The following is a 15,062-nucleotide window of genomic DNA, read 5'->3' on the forward strand; positions in this document are numbered from 1 at the left end:
AGTGCATACTGTTTGGGTTTTCCTTTATGAAACAATTTTTTTTAAGGGATATTCAATTTTGTTTGCCAGTCTTCATCTGGCCAAATAGAAAACTCTTAGCAAGAGTTAATTATGTTTCATTTTCTAAAATTGGTGAGAAATAGGAAAAAGGTCAACTTCTAAGCTGTGTGTTTTGCTGCACAGAAGAAAATAATGATAAAATTTCAATTTTAGTTTTGTATATTTTAAAACAGTAGCTGTAATTAAAGATGTATTCTCCTCTTCAGCAACTATATTTCAAGTCATATTTATTGAGCATCTACTACCTATTAGTTAAGCAACAGGATACTGTAATTGATGGGTCATGATATTTGTGAGGGAAACCACCATTTTGGCCCAGTGCTCTCCTACATGATAAAGGAGACTCCTGGCTATCTCTCTGAACTCCTGTCAATTTCTCCTTAATTACTATGTTCAGTTTTCATTCCAATCCCAAAGAAGGCAATGCCAAAGAATGTTCAAACTAATGTACAGTTGTGTTCATTTCGCATGCTAGCAAGGTAATGCTCAAAATCCTTCATGCTAGGCTTCAAAAGTATATGAACCAAGAACTTCCAGATGTATAAGCTGGATTTAGCAAAGGCAGAGGAACCAGATATCAAATTGTCAACGTCTGTTGGATCATAGAAAGAGCAAGGGAATTCCAAAAAACCCCATCTACTTCTGTTTCAGTGACTATGCTGAAGCCTTTGACTATGTGGGTCACAACAAACTGTGGAAAAATTTTAAAGAGTTGGGAATAGCAGACCACCTTACCTATCTCCTGAGAAACCTGTATGCAGATCAAAAAGCAACAGTTAGAAGAGGACATGGAACAAAGAACTAGTTCCAAATTGGGAAAGGAGTACATCCAGGCTGTATAATGTTATCCTGCTTATTTAACTTATATGCAGATTATATTATGTGCAATGCTGGGCTGGATGACTCACAACCTGGAATCAAGATTGCTGGCAGAAATATCAACAGCCTCAGATATGCAGATGATACCATTCTAATGGCAGAAATCAAAGAGGAACTAAAGAGCATCTTGATGAAAGTAAAAAAAGAGTGAAAAAGCTGGCTTAAAACTCAACATTCAAAAAACTAAGATTATGGCATCCAGCCCCTTCACTTCATGGCTACTAGATAGGGGAAAAGTGGAAACAGTGGCAGATTTTATTGGGCTCCAAAGTCACTGCAGATGGTGACTACAACCATGAAATTAAGACACGCTTGCTCCTTGGAAGAAAAGTATGACAAACATAGGCAGCATATTAAAAAGCAGAGACATCATTTTGCCAGCAAAGGTCTGTATAATCAAAGCTATGGTTTTTCCAGTAATCATGTATGGATGTGAGAGTTGGACCATAAAGAAAGCTATATGCATGCTAAGTTGCTTTAGTTGTCTTCAACTCTTTGTGACTCTATGAACTGTAGCCCGTCAGGCTCTTCTGTCAAGGGGTTTCTCCATGCAAGAATACTGTAGTGGGCTGCCATATCCTTTTGCAGGGGCTCTTCCCAACCTGGGGACTGAACCTGCAATTCTTATACATTTCTTACATCTCTTGCATTAGTAGGCAGGTTCAATGGCACCCCACTCCAGTACTCTTGCCTGGAAAATCCCATGGACAGAGGAGCCTGGTAGGCTACAGTCCATGGGGTTGCTAAGAGTCGGACACGACTGAGCGACTTCACTTTCACTTCTTTACCAGAAGCGCCACTTGGGAAGCCTAAAGAAAGCTGAACACCAAACAACTGATACTTTTGAATTGTTTTGCTGCAGAAGACTCTTGAGAATCCCTCGGACAGCAAAGAAATAAAAACAGTCAGTCCTAAAGGAAATCAACCCTGAATATTCATTGGAAGGATTGATGCTGACGCTGAAGCTCCAATACTTTGTTTACCTGATGTGAAGAGCTGACTCTGGAAAAGACCCTGATGCTGTGAAAGATTGAAGGCAGGAGGAGAAAGGGGCAACAAAGGATGAGATGTTTGGATGGTATCACTGACTCAGTGGACATGAGTTTGAGCAAACTCTGGGAGATAGAAAAGGATAGGAAAGCCTGGTCTGCTGCAGTCCATGGGGTTGCAAAGAGTTGGACATGAATTACTGACTGAACCGTAACAACCACAGAAAGTTTTTCCAGTCCCTGGAGGATGTTAAACTTCAGCTGTTCTTTGCATTTACTGTATCCTACTTCTAGAATACTCTTGTTATGACTGTCTTCTTTTCAACATTTACCTTAAAAGGCCACCTTCTCAAAGAAGCCTCATATGACAATTTTTGCTAAAGTAGCAATAATACCTCACTTGTCACACTCTAAGTCATTTCTTTGATTTGAAGGTACTTTTCAGATATACTTACTGTGATCTGAAATATTTATATATTTATGATTTACCTTTGGGGAAACAAACAAACCACAGTAGGCAAAAATTTTGTTGTGATATCCTTAGCAATATTAACAGTTCTTGGCACATGGAAAGGATTCATAATTCATAATTATTTAATAAAAGTAGTGACATGAAGCAAAACTAAATCATTTGAATTCTAGCTATATAGTTTTTGAAACTGTTTGAATTTTACACCACATTAGAAAAAGGTTAACTGCCATCATATGCATCAGGTACTTGAAGAAATAAACAAACAAGAATCTATCCTTGGGAAGAGTATGTAAAACTATTCCATGTGTTCTTTGACTATACTACTACATCTTAGTAGTAGATGGGATTGAATTAAAACAATTAAATTTAAGTCTCAATTGTGTTTCTTAAAAATTTCAATATTTTGGAGACCTGTTCCTGAGACCTTGAACTAATTTACACTCATCTATTAAATATAGTACCACTATAACCAATTCTGTGCTGTGAGATTGTGCTAATAATGGTTTATCTAATTTTTCAACCATGTGTTCAAAGGGAAACAAGCATTTGTTTTCCTTTGACTCCTCATAGGGAGATAAATGACTCAAGCGATGAAAGAAAAATAGATCAAATGTGAAACCATGCATCTAAAACTAGAGGAAAGTCAGAAAAGGAGACAGCCAGATAACAAATTTTAAGAAAAGGGATGTTTATATTGAAGAAAGATAAAAGAAAAGGAGGAGAAAGGGTTCTGTTACATAAGCTTTTTCAGAGCTTGAAAGTGAAAGTGAAGTCGTTCAGTCAGTCGAGTCCAGCTCTTGGCAACCCCATGGATTGTAGCCCATGGAATTTTCCAGGCAAGAGTACCGGAGTGGGTTGCCATTAAAAATACAAAAAAAATTACCCATTTTGATATTTAACTAGCAAATTATTGCTGTTTAATCTCTGACATAATTTTAAAAGATCCTGCACATAATAGTATTTAAATAACAGATAACTGGACAGAGAGGCCTGGCGTGCTGCGATTCATGGGGTCGCAAAGAGTCGGACACGACTGAGCCACTGAACTGAACTAAACTGATATGATAAATATCTCAAGTGGTAGCGCAGTAGTAAGAAATCTGCCTGCAATACAGGAGACATGGGTTTGATCAAGGGATTGGAAAGATCCCCTCGATAAAGAAATGGCAACCCACTCCAGTATTCTTGCCTGGGAAATCCCACGGACAGAGTAGCCTGGTGGACTACTGTCCATGGGGTCTTAAAAGAGTCAAACAGGTCTTAGCAACTAAACAACAACAACAAGAAATGTAAAATGCATAAAAATATCATCATAATAAGTGAGAGACATAAAGAGAATAACAATATTCAATTGTTGTCAAAAAATTAGAAGGATTTGTTTGACATTACTATTGAATAGTATAAAAAATGAAGTTGTTTAATTCAAGTTAAAATCCTAATTATGTGTTTTTGGTAATTTAACAAAATTATTCTATAATTCCTCCACATTCAATATTAAAATGGATGGTAATTCTCTCTGAAATAATTTCTATGTAATTTATTCCAGGGTAAAATGTTCATGTTTGAGTTTGGAAAAAAATGACTGAGAACTTAAAATTGGAAGAAAAATATAGGGATACATGAAGGTTAGCCAAATAATATAATCTATGCAATGAAGGTAAAGTAAATAATATGATACTGGCCATTGAAAAAATAAATAAGGAAATTGAACAGAAAGCAAAGAAATAAACCAGAGTATATAAATATTTAGTCTATGAATGAGATAGTATTAAATATACCAAGTTAGCATTAAATACCCAAGTTACTCTAGATGGTGTAAATAGTGTCAGACCAATTGACCAATTCTTTGGGGACAGGAAGGATGTTTACATCACTTTATGTATCAACATAATTTCAAAATGATTAAAGAATTGATACTGAAACATGAAACCAAAAATACAGCTAGAATATAAATATTAATACAACATTAAACTTGGAGAAGCTCTATACATGACATCAAAAGTAGACATTTTAAAGAAAAGTATTAAGCTAAAATCCTCCTCATCAAAAACATACAACTAAAAGACAAAGAACAAAAAGTTAGAAAAAACATGCCATTCAAAACTAACCTTTATTCTCTTGCAGAATTCATAAATGTTGCTGTCAAATATTATAATAATTTCTAAAAGTATAAAGAATTAAAGACAAATTACTTTCAAGTACTCCCACAGAGATTATTTTATAGTTAGCATTTTGATAAATTTCTTTTCAAATATTATTTTCTCTGCATTGATACACATCAAATAGCAAGAATATAACTTTTTAAGATATGTTGTTCTGATAACCTACTTTTCCCAAAAAATATGTTTTGGAACAATTAGTTACATAGCATTTACATGGCATATAGGTATTATATGCAAACTAGAACTTCCAGATGTACAAGCAGGGATTAGAAAACGCAGAGAAACTTGAGATCAAATTGCCAACATTTGTTGGATCACAGAGAAAGCAAGGGAATTCCAGAAAAACATCTGCTTTGTTGACTATGCTAAAGCCTTTGACTGTGTGAATCACAACAAACCAGAAAATTCTTAAAGAGATGGGAATACCAGACCATATTACCTGTCTCCTGAGAAAACTGTAATCAGGTCAAACAGCAAGATAGAACCAGACATAGAACAATTGACTGGTTCAAAATTGGGAAAGGGATATGAAAAGGCTGTATATGGTCCCCCTGCTTATTTAACTTCTATACAGAGTACATCATGTGAAATGCTGAGCTGAATGAATCACAAGCTGAAATCAAGATCGCCAGAAGAAATAGCAACAATCTCACATATGCAGATGAAAGTGTGAAAGTGTTAGTCGCTCAGTCGTGTCCAACTCTATGCAATCCCATGGACTGTAGCCAGGCAGACTCCTCTGTCCATGGGATTCTCAAGGCAAGAATACCGGAGTGGGTAGCCATTCCATTTTCCAGGGGATCTTATACCACTCTAATGACAGAAAATGAAGAGGATTTAAGAGCCTCTTGATGAGGGTGAAAGAAGAGAGTGAAAAACTGGCTTGAAGCTTAACATTGAAAAAACAAAGATCAAGGCTTCCAGTCTCATCACTTCATGGCAAATAGAAGGGGAAAAGTAGAAGCATGACAGATTTATTTTATTGGGCTTCAAAATCACTGCAGATGGTGACTGCAGTCATGAAATTAAAGGACACTTGCTCCTTGGAAGAAAAACTATGACAAACCTAGACAGTACATTAAAAAGCAGAGACATCACTTTGCCAACAAAGGTCCATATAGTCAAAGCTATGTTTTTTCCAGTCATGTATGGATGTGAGAGATGGACCATAAAGAAGGCTGAGTGCTGTAGAACTGATTCTTTCACATTGTATTGCTGGAGAAGACTCTTGACAATCCCTTGGACAGCAAAGAAATCAAACCAGTCAATTCTAAAGGAAATCTACCTTGAATATTCGTTGGAAGGACTGATGTTGAAGCTGAAGCTCCAGGATTTTGGCCACCTAATGCAACGGGCTGACTCATTGGAAGAGACCCTGATGCTGGGAAAGCTTGAAGGTAAAAGGAGAAGGGGTCAGCAGAGGATGAGATGGTTAGATAGATAGTCATTCACTGACTCAATGAATATGCATCTGAGCAAACTCTGGGAGATAGTGAAGAACAGCGATGCCTGACATGCTGCAGTCCATGGCGTCATGAAGAGTGAGACAGGACTTAGCGATTGAACAACTCAATGAATATGCATCTGAGCAAACTCTGGGAGATAGTGAAGAACAGCGATGCCTGACATGCTGCAGTCCATGGCGTCATGAAGAGTGAGACAGGACTTAGCGATTGAACAACAAACAACAACGAGATGATTTAAAGTGTTCAGGAGTATGTGTGTAGATTATATGCAAATACTATATCATTTTACCCTTTGTATATAGAACTTGAGCGTTCCTGCATTTTCATATCTGTGGAGAGTCCTGGAACCAATCCCTCACAGATACCAAGGGGTGACTGTATCAAAATTCAATTAACCAGTCCCTTTTCCTCTATGGGCTTCCCAGGTGGCTCAGTGGTAAAGAATCCACCTGCCAATGCTGGAGACACCAGACAAGTGGGTTTGATCCCCAGGTTGGAAAGATCACCTGGAGGAGGAAATGCAACCTTCTTCAGTATTCTTGCCTGGACAATCCCATGGATCAAGGAACCTGGTGGGCTACAGTTTACGGCAAAGTGTCAGACATGACTGAGCAAACACAGTTTAGTCTATTACCATTTGTAATTATTTGTTAACATTTTTTCCTCTTGCTACATATTGAGTGTCCTGACAACAGAGATGGACTTTGCTAGTTTTTCCTGGTGTAATCCCAGTGCTCAGTTTGAGACCCAGTTAATGCTGAGTTCTCTAAAAATAGTTATTGGGTAAAAAGTAAGAGGTATATCAGATATGTAAGGCTACTTAATTTTGAAAACAAAATGAAGATTGTATATAGCCTGTGGGGACCAGTAACAGGATTTAAAACCCAGATTTGTTAAGATTGAGTGATAAAGATTATAGGTGATAGAAAAATTATGGGAATTTGTTCTCATCAAACCATGTGACCATGGATCTGATTTCATCACATCTTTGATGAAACTAAGGGCCAAAGTCAGTGCTGTTAATTAATTTATCCCTGTCATTAATAAGAGAAATAACCTATTGTTTTTTCAGCTGTGGTCAACCATGTGGGTAAGAGAATTAACATGCAAGAAATGCACATATTTGGGGAAATAATCTTATTTGTGTTCCTCACAATGGAACTGGGTAAGGAGAAGGTGGTCACATTGGAGTCACTGGCTGACCCATCACCATTTCTCTACAGAAATTTCAAGGCATTCAAACATTAATGTAAAAGGCTTGTAGCTCAGAGTTACTAATAATAGGAAAATTATGGACAAAGCCAATGTAAGCAATGATAAAGGAATGGTTTAATCAAGTCTGTGATTAGCAATGTCTAATCATAAAATAAGGAAATGGTGCCATCTTTAGAACTGGTGCTCCTCAAACTATCTGCAGTGTAGAGATTTTTAAAAAAACTTCTAATTTCTTTCAGACTTTTATTTCATAAAATACAATGAAAAATTTTCAGCAATATCAAATTGCTGTAAATTTTCAAAGCACTTCCCCTGTTATTCTGACTTATTTGTGTACTAAACAGAAATTGTCATTGGTCAAGGATAGTTTTATGCAACCTTGGGAAACATGGTCTTTGACTTCAAAATAAAAATGTCTTTTAAAAATATTCAATCTCATGTATTCCAAATATATACATGGAATTTTTGGAGTATTTTCCATTATGGTATATCCATCTTAAAGTGTCTGTGTATAACACTGACAATACTGGAGAATACGGGAGTAATTTGCCATTAACCTGTTTTGTGACACAAATATCAAAACTGGGAACTTTGTTACCCTAGGTTTTGTACAGCAACCAAAATTTGATATTTAGTACACTTTGTGATATATATAACTATTCTTTTGCAGAAAAATGTCTTGACTTTTACTTGTATTTGTCCATTTTCCCTCAATAAATAAAACTATCATTCAAGTCTATTCTCGAGAAAATGTTAGCTAGAGTTCATGTGCAGCAGGAAACAAATAACTACTATAATCCTAGCCAAGAATCCTTTCCAAAGCACTAATTAACCCTAAGTATTTGAAGCCAACAGGATTGCCCACCTTCACCCTAGAGAGGGCAAATAGGCCTTATTTCCCTGTAATACACTCACAGGCTCTGTTAATAGTTAAAGTCTGGTGGTAGAAATCCAGAGGTTGAGTTTTTAGTGCTGTTAGATTATCCCAGGGCAGCATCAATTTCTGGCAGTGATAACACATGCAATGGCTTTCCGGCAGGACACAGACACAGGGTTCCTGGCAAAGCCACTGAGCAAGGTTTTTGTAAGCAGATTCATATCAATTTTGACAAGGCTAACATATGGCTTTGAATTTCTGGCCAAAGCCTGCTTCATGGTTGCTATCAGAAGAGACCCTTCTTTTCTCTCTGGCAACACTGTCATGCAATGTAAAGGATTTAATTCCTGGAAGTATATTGCCACAATGATTTGCTACAGAACAAATTTCAAAGCTGGTTTCCTGCCAACATAAAATTCTATAGGTCATGTCAAGGCCAACACTGCAGTGGGTTTTCAGCAATAACATATTGAGCTGATCTTTTAATAGCCTTCATATTCACACTTTGCCATACTCTTAAGTGTTTCCATGTATACTGAATGTAAAGGAAATAATTTCTAAGTGAAAATATATTAGTCAGTATGTGTTTTGTAAATTGGCTTCTATGAGCATTTTCCAGCACCTCTCAATTGTCCATCTAATATGATGAATTGCAATTATTTCAGACTTTTCATTTTAAATTGTAAAAGAGCTAATGCTCATGTTAACAGTAAGAATGGGAAAAACAACGATATCTATGGTTCAAATTGCAGTTTAATTTTTTCATCTTTTTATTCTGATCATTGGCTAACTCAGCAGTTTAACTGACTGCAAATATCTGAGGGAAAGAAGCCCTGGCCTTTGAGGAGTGATTAGAGCTCAAGATATTTGACAAGAAGTAGCAATATATCCTTAAGTGGGAGTGATACATCATTGTTTTTTTCCTAAAACAGAACTATGCACAGTGTATATATTTAAAACACTGTTCTAAAACTGCTCTCATGATACTGAAATTGATAATGTCATATGACAGTTTCCTAATAATTTTGTCACAACTGAGATCATCCTGTTCAGGCTTAACTGAATAAACACTGATTCAGACAAGAATTTCTCAAAGATCACTCAATCATTATATTTCATTTGATTTGTATAAAATATTAGACAACAAATGAGAAACACAAGCATTCTTCAGCTCAAAATAAAAATGCTTTTGAAAATGGTTATTATTCAACTAAAGCAAAACTTATTCTGGGTTATTATTGCTTGTATGGTGCCTCTGGGGTCTTACTAAAACAATTAATTTGGTGTAGCTTTTAAAATATGCTTATTATCATTTTTATAAAAACACTGTCCCCAAACCAAAGGCTAGTCACACTTGAGTAGCCCTTAAGATATATGTGATTTAACTCTAATATATGTAATGATTTTGGGAAAACAATGTCTGTGTGAAACACAAAGGTATAAAACTTACTGGCGAATTAGGGTTATATGTGTGAATCTTGTTTGTTTGCTGTTAATTTTGGTATGCTTAAGAAATATAAAGTTTAGAAACAATGAGCAAGAATATTTTCTGAGTGCCCTTTATACCAGAGCACTGTATCCATGGATGTACTATAGTTGTAATTTCAAATCAGCTCTTACCGCACTACAGCCTCTTCACCAAAGCTTGAAAAAGATCTTTAAAGCTGATGTCTCTACTTTTTTTGTCAACAGCTGCAAAGGCATTCTGAACTAGGTGAGACTAGTTGTTCTTTCATAATCATTCTAGTCATTTGAAATTGTCTTATTATATCTGATGCAAAATTTGACATGGATGTCACAGACCCTCAGTATTTCAGTCATCTATTGTTCAATCAGTAAACAGTAACTGAGTAGCAATTATTTGCCAGGTACTTAAGATGTGCTTGAGTGTGTAGTGTCCTTACAGGATTCAGAAACCCTGAACCTCATCCTTGAACCATTTTATGGGAAATTTTGGGAGGTGCAATTAAGTTTTGGCTTACCAAAAGAAATAGATCATAAAAGAAGAATGAAAAGATAAAATTTACAGTCCGTCCAGTGAAGTTGAAAATTCTCAAAATTTTCCAGTGAGTCATAGTTTAACTTGAAAAACAACATGTCATACTACTCTACTAAATACAGGCACTATGTTATTTACTGCAAATAAGATATAAAAATGTGGCACCAGGAAAAAGAAATAGCATACTTATTACTGACTAACACTTTATTTTAAATTTTCTGTTAATGCGGGACCATTTCTCACAACCCACTAAGTGCTAATGTTTCAGCCAAAGAGTTTAAGAATCACTTATCTGACCGGTTGGGTCAACAATGGCTGAAACCCAAAAGACAGCTAAAACACAGAAGAGCAAAGGCTTGGCAAAATCACTGAAATGACAGTAGCTCTCAGGTAGTAGGAAAAGACTCTTGGTCTTTGCCCTCTCTTTAATTTTGTATGTTATAACTTTGGATGCCTCGGATTCTTGTTAGGTAATTATAGAGAAGCAGGTCAATAAGGTCAGGTTCATATTTTAAAGATTGCGATATCAAAAGAGAGGACAAGACACCTTTGACAAGACAACAGGAAGGGACCACCTTCTTTTAGTAGTTCAGAGTTAAGTGAACTACTGCAAGAGTGATGAATATGTTTCTACACAAGAACAATGGAAGTTTTTGGGGTATCAGTTGGAAATTTGTACCCCTTTGCCTTGAGAAAAGGCAATCACAATGATTTTCAAAACACTTATTAAGCACTAAAGAACATTTTCTATATTGTTATGCTAGTTTAAAAATGAGAAAAATATTCTTTGAGTTAATAGATAACCTAAACAATGCAGAGCCAGCACCTGGCAGAGGCAGGTTGGTATGCAGCAGTCTGGTGTCACTTAGATACAGCTGCACACTCCCTCCCCAATCAGACCTCCACTAAGTCTGTGGTTCCTTTTTACCATTGGCGTGAATGACAAATGTTGGGAGCCGCGATAGGCATTACTGACAAAACGGAGGCATGGCCTCAACCCCCTCTCCTCATCCCGCAGGCACGGTCCGGGATGAAGGAGTTAGGTCTTGTGATTCTGACTTGTCCTTTCCTTCCTCCTGTTGAGTTGGCTGGAAAGAATGTTATAATCCATAAAGTTAACTATTGACATTTGTTCAAGGATCTTTACAAACAATGTTTCAGGATGAGCGCATAGGCTGCAGCCTGAGGCCATGGGAAACATTGTTATCTGATACCTGCTTGTAAGGGAAATGTTTATGGCAAAACAAGTTTGCTGAGTTTAGGGGTTAGGAATAATTAAGAATAGTTAGAAGCTAAAAGTTTAAGGTATGTTGTAGTGTTGGCATATTTTACTATAGCTAATGGAAACTAGGTATTTTAGAGATACTAATAGCTAAAAGCCTTTTTAGGAGATGATGAGCTTAAGTTACTAGGGGATAACAGGATTTAAAGAGATAAGAAATAAACTGAGGAATGTGATATACAACCCAGAGACAAACTTGAGTTACAATGTTATCACAAGGACACTTAAGAGGGAACTCTGAAGGACAACAATGATTTATGGAGACAGTAAATATGGGTGAGGGGAAACTGAAGATGTCATACCTCTGACCTAATGCTTTTGTAAAAGTATAAAAGAAAACCTGATGCTTAAAATAAACATGCAGCCCAGTGCTTTGAGCGAGAGACTGCATCATTTTTATTTGCTGACCCCGTTCATCCCTTCAGTGCTTCCCTGGCTGCTGGAGCTGGACTCTGGCAGACAAAGGCATTATTTTCCCAGCCATTTTAGAACATAGGTTTGCTAACTATATTTCTCATTCCCATTCTCACAAAACATCCAATGTGCTTTTTACATGAGGTCAGGAATATCAGATTTCATCATGAAACTCTGAGTTGCTTAAACACATGAGGTTTCTTAACAATATTTTTCTGTAATTAAAAAAAAAATCACTATAGGAGAAACAATACACTAAGTCCTCTGTATACAAATGAGTTCTATTCCAAAATGCGTTCATAAGTCCAATTTGTTTGTAAGTCCAACAAAAGTTAGCCAAGGAATCTGACCTTGAAGGCCATTGGGATTTGATTATAAGACTACTTCCATAGGATTGGGGGAAACTGAGACTCCAGTCTTGGAGGGCACAAGCGAAATCTTGCATGCACCAAGACTTAGAGGAAAGGAGCAGTGACTCCATAGGAAACTGAACAAAAACTACCTGCTAGTGATGCAGGGTTTCCTTTGGAGACATGTGTTGGCAGGGACTCACCACAGGGGTGGGGGGACTTGTAGCTGCTGTCTGGGAAGGCCCCCTTTGGCATAACTCCTCTTGGAGGTTGCCATTAACCGTAGAGCACATAGACCCAAGGGCTGGGCTGCCTCAGGTGAAAAAACTACCCCACCCATCAGCCAATAATTGGATTAAAGCTTTACTGTGCAGGTCACTGCCCATCAGAACAAGATCCATTTTTCCCCCCCCACCAGTCCATCCCATCAGGAAGCTTACACAAGACTCTTAGCCTCCCCCATCAGAGGGAAGACAGGAGAAACAAGAACCACAGTCCCACAGGGACTAAAACAAAACCACATTACAGAAAGACCATATTACAACCCAGATGAAGGGACAAGATAAAATCCCAGAAAATCAACTAAATGAAGTCATATATCGATTTGAGTGTTAGACTATAAAGAAAATTGAGCACGAAGGATTGATACTTTTGAACTGTGGTGTTGGAGAAGACTCTTGAGAATTTCTTGGACTGCGAGGAGATTCAACCAGTCCATCCTAAAGGAAATCAGTCCTGAATACTCATTGGAAGGACTGATGCTGAAGCTGAAACTCCAGTATTTTGGCTACCTGATATGAAGACCTGACTCATTTGAAAAGACCCTGATGCTGGGAAAGATTGAAGGCAGGAGAAAGGGATGACAGAGGATGAGATGGTTGGATGGCATCACTGACTCAATGCACATGAGTTTGAGTAAACTCTGGGAACTGATGACAGACAGGGAGGCCTGGTGTGCTGCAGTCCATGGGGTTACAAAGAGTCGGACACGAATGAGCGACTGAACTGAACCGAACTGAAGTGGAGATAGGCAACCTTCCAGAAAAAGAATTCAGAATAATGATAGTGAATATGATTCAGGATCTTGGAAAAAGAGTTGTGGCAAAGACTGAGAAGTGCAAGAACTGTTTACCAAAGACCTACAAGAACTAAACAACAAACAAATAGAAATGAATAACACACAGAAGGAATCCATAGCAGAGTAACTGAGGCAGAAGCATGGCTAAATGACCTGGAGGACAAAATGGTGGAAACCACTACCTCAAAACAGAATATAGAGAAAAGAATGAAAATAAGTGAAGACAGCCTAAGAGACCTCTGGGACAACATTAAATGCATGAACATTCACATTATAGGGGTCCCAGGAGAAGAGAGAAATAACCTGAGAAAATATTTGAAGATATAATAGCTGAAAACCTCCCTAACATGGGAAAGGAAATAATCAACCGAGTCCAGGAAGCACAGAGAGTCCCAGGCAGGATAAACCCAAGGAGTAACACAACAAGACACATAGTAATGAAACTGACAAAAATTAGACAGGGATAAAATATTAAAAGCAACATGGGAAAAACAATAAATACAAGAGAACTCCCATCAGGCTACCAGCTGATTTCTCAACAGAAACTCTACAAGCCAGAAGGGAATGGCATGATGTATTTAAAGTGATGAAAGGGAAGAACCTACAACCAAGAATACTCTACCCAGCATGATTCTTCTTCAGATTTGATGGAGAAATCAAAAGCTTTCCAGACAAGCAAAGGTTAAGAGAATTCAGCACCATCAAATCAGCTTTACAACAAATGCTAAGGGAATTTCTCTAGGCAGAAAACAAGAGAAGGAAAAACCCGACTTACAGAAAATAAACCCAAAACAATTGAGAAAATGATAATAGGATCATACATATGATAATTGCCTTAAATGTAAATGGATTAAATGCACCAACCAAAAAACATAGACTAGCTGAGAAGAAGGAAACATGTGGATGTATGAACTGCCACTTACCACATCATTCTGCTTGACCCCCAAAATTGTATGTGATTATTTTATATTGTTAGATTAATCATGTTCTCATTATGGCTTGCAATTGTAATTATCTTTTATTTTTTGTCTGGCTATTAATTGTGAAAACTGATCAACATCTTTTACTATTGTGATTATGTAACTGTTACTCACTTAATACCACTTTATCATCATTGTTCAACAGAAAAATTATAAATTCTATATCACCCAAACTACCATTTAATAGAAAAACCCTGTAATCACTTTAAAAATCCATATGCATAGCAGAATTATCTTGGAATTTTTAGAAAAATACAAATGCCTAAGTATTGTTTTTATTGTTTTTTTTTTTTTTTGCCAGACCTCCAGATATGTTTCTAATGAGCAGTCATGTTTAAAAACAAGCCCTGAATATTCATTGGAAGGACTGAAGCTGAAGCTGAAACTCTAATACTTTGGCCACTCGATGTGAAGAACTGACTCATTGAAAAAGATCCTGATGCTGGGAAAGATTGAAGGTAGGAGGAGAAGGGGACAATGGAGGGTGAGATGGTTGGATGGCACCACTGGCTCGATGGACATGAGTTTGAGCAGACTCCAGGAGTTGGTGATGGACAGGGAAGTGTGGCGTGCTACAGTCCATGGGGTTGCAAAGTGTCAGACACAACTGAGAGACTGAACTGAACTGAACTGAACTGGACTATATGAGAATCTTTTACTTTTACCTAGTTTGTTTCACTTTCCTATTTCATATTCAGTGCTCCTATTTAATTTAGTTTATGTTCTCCAATATCTACATCACTTTTTTAAAATGTTCTTTCTCAAGCCCTTATCAAGCATAGTAGAAAAGCTTTTGTATACATACATATAATAACTTGTATAATATATATATTTTAGAG

The sequence above is a fragment of the Giraffa tippelskirchi genome, chromosome 4 (genome assembly GCF_054371585.1).
Source record: "Giraffa tippelskirchi isolate mGirTip1 chromosome 4, T2T-mGirTip1v1.2.pri, whole genome shotgun sequence".
NCBI lineage: Eukaryota > Metazoa > Chordata > Mammalia > Artiodactyla > Giraffidae > Giraffa > Giraffa tippelskirchi.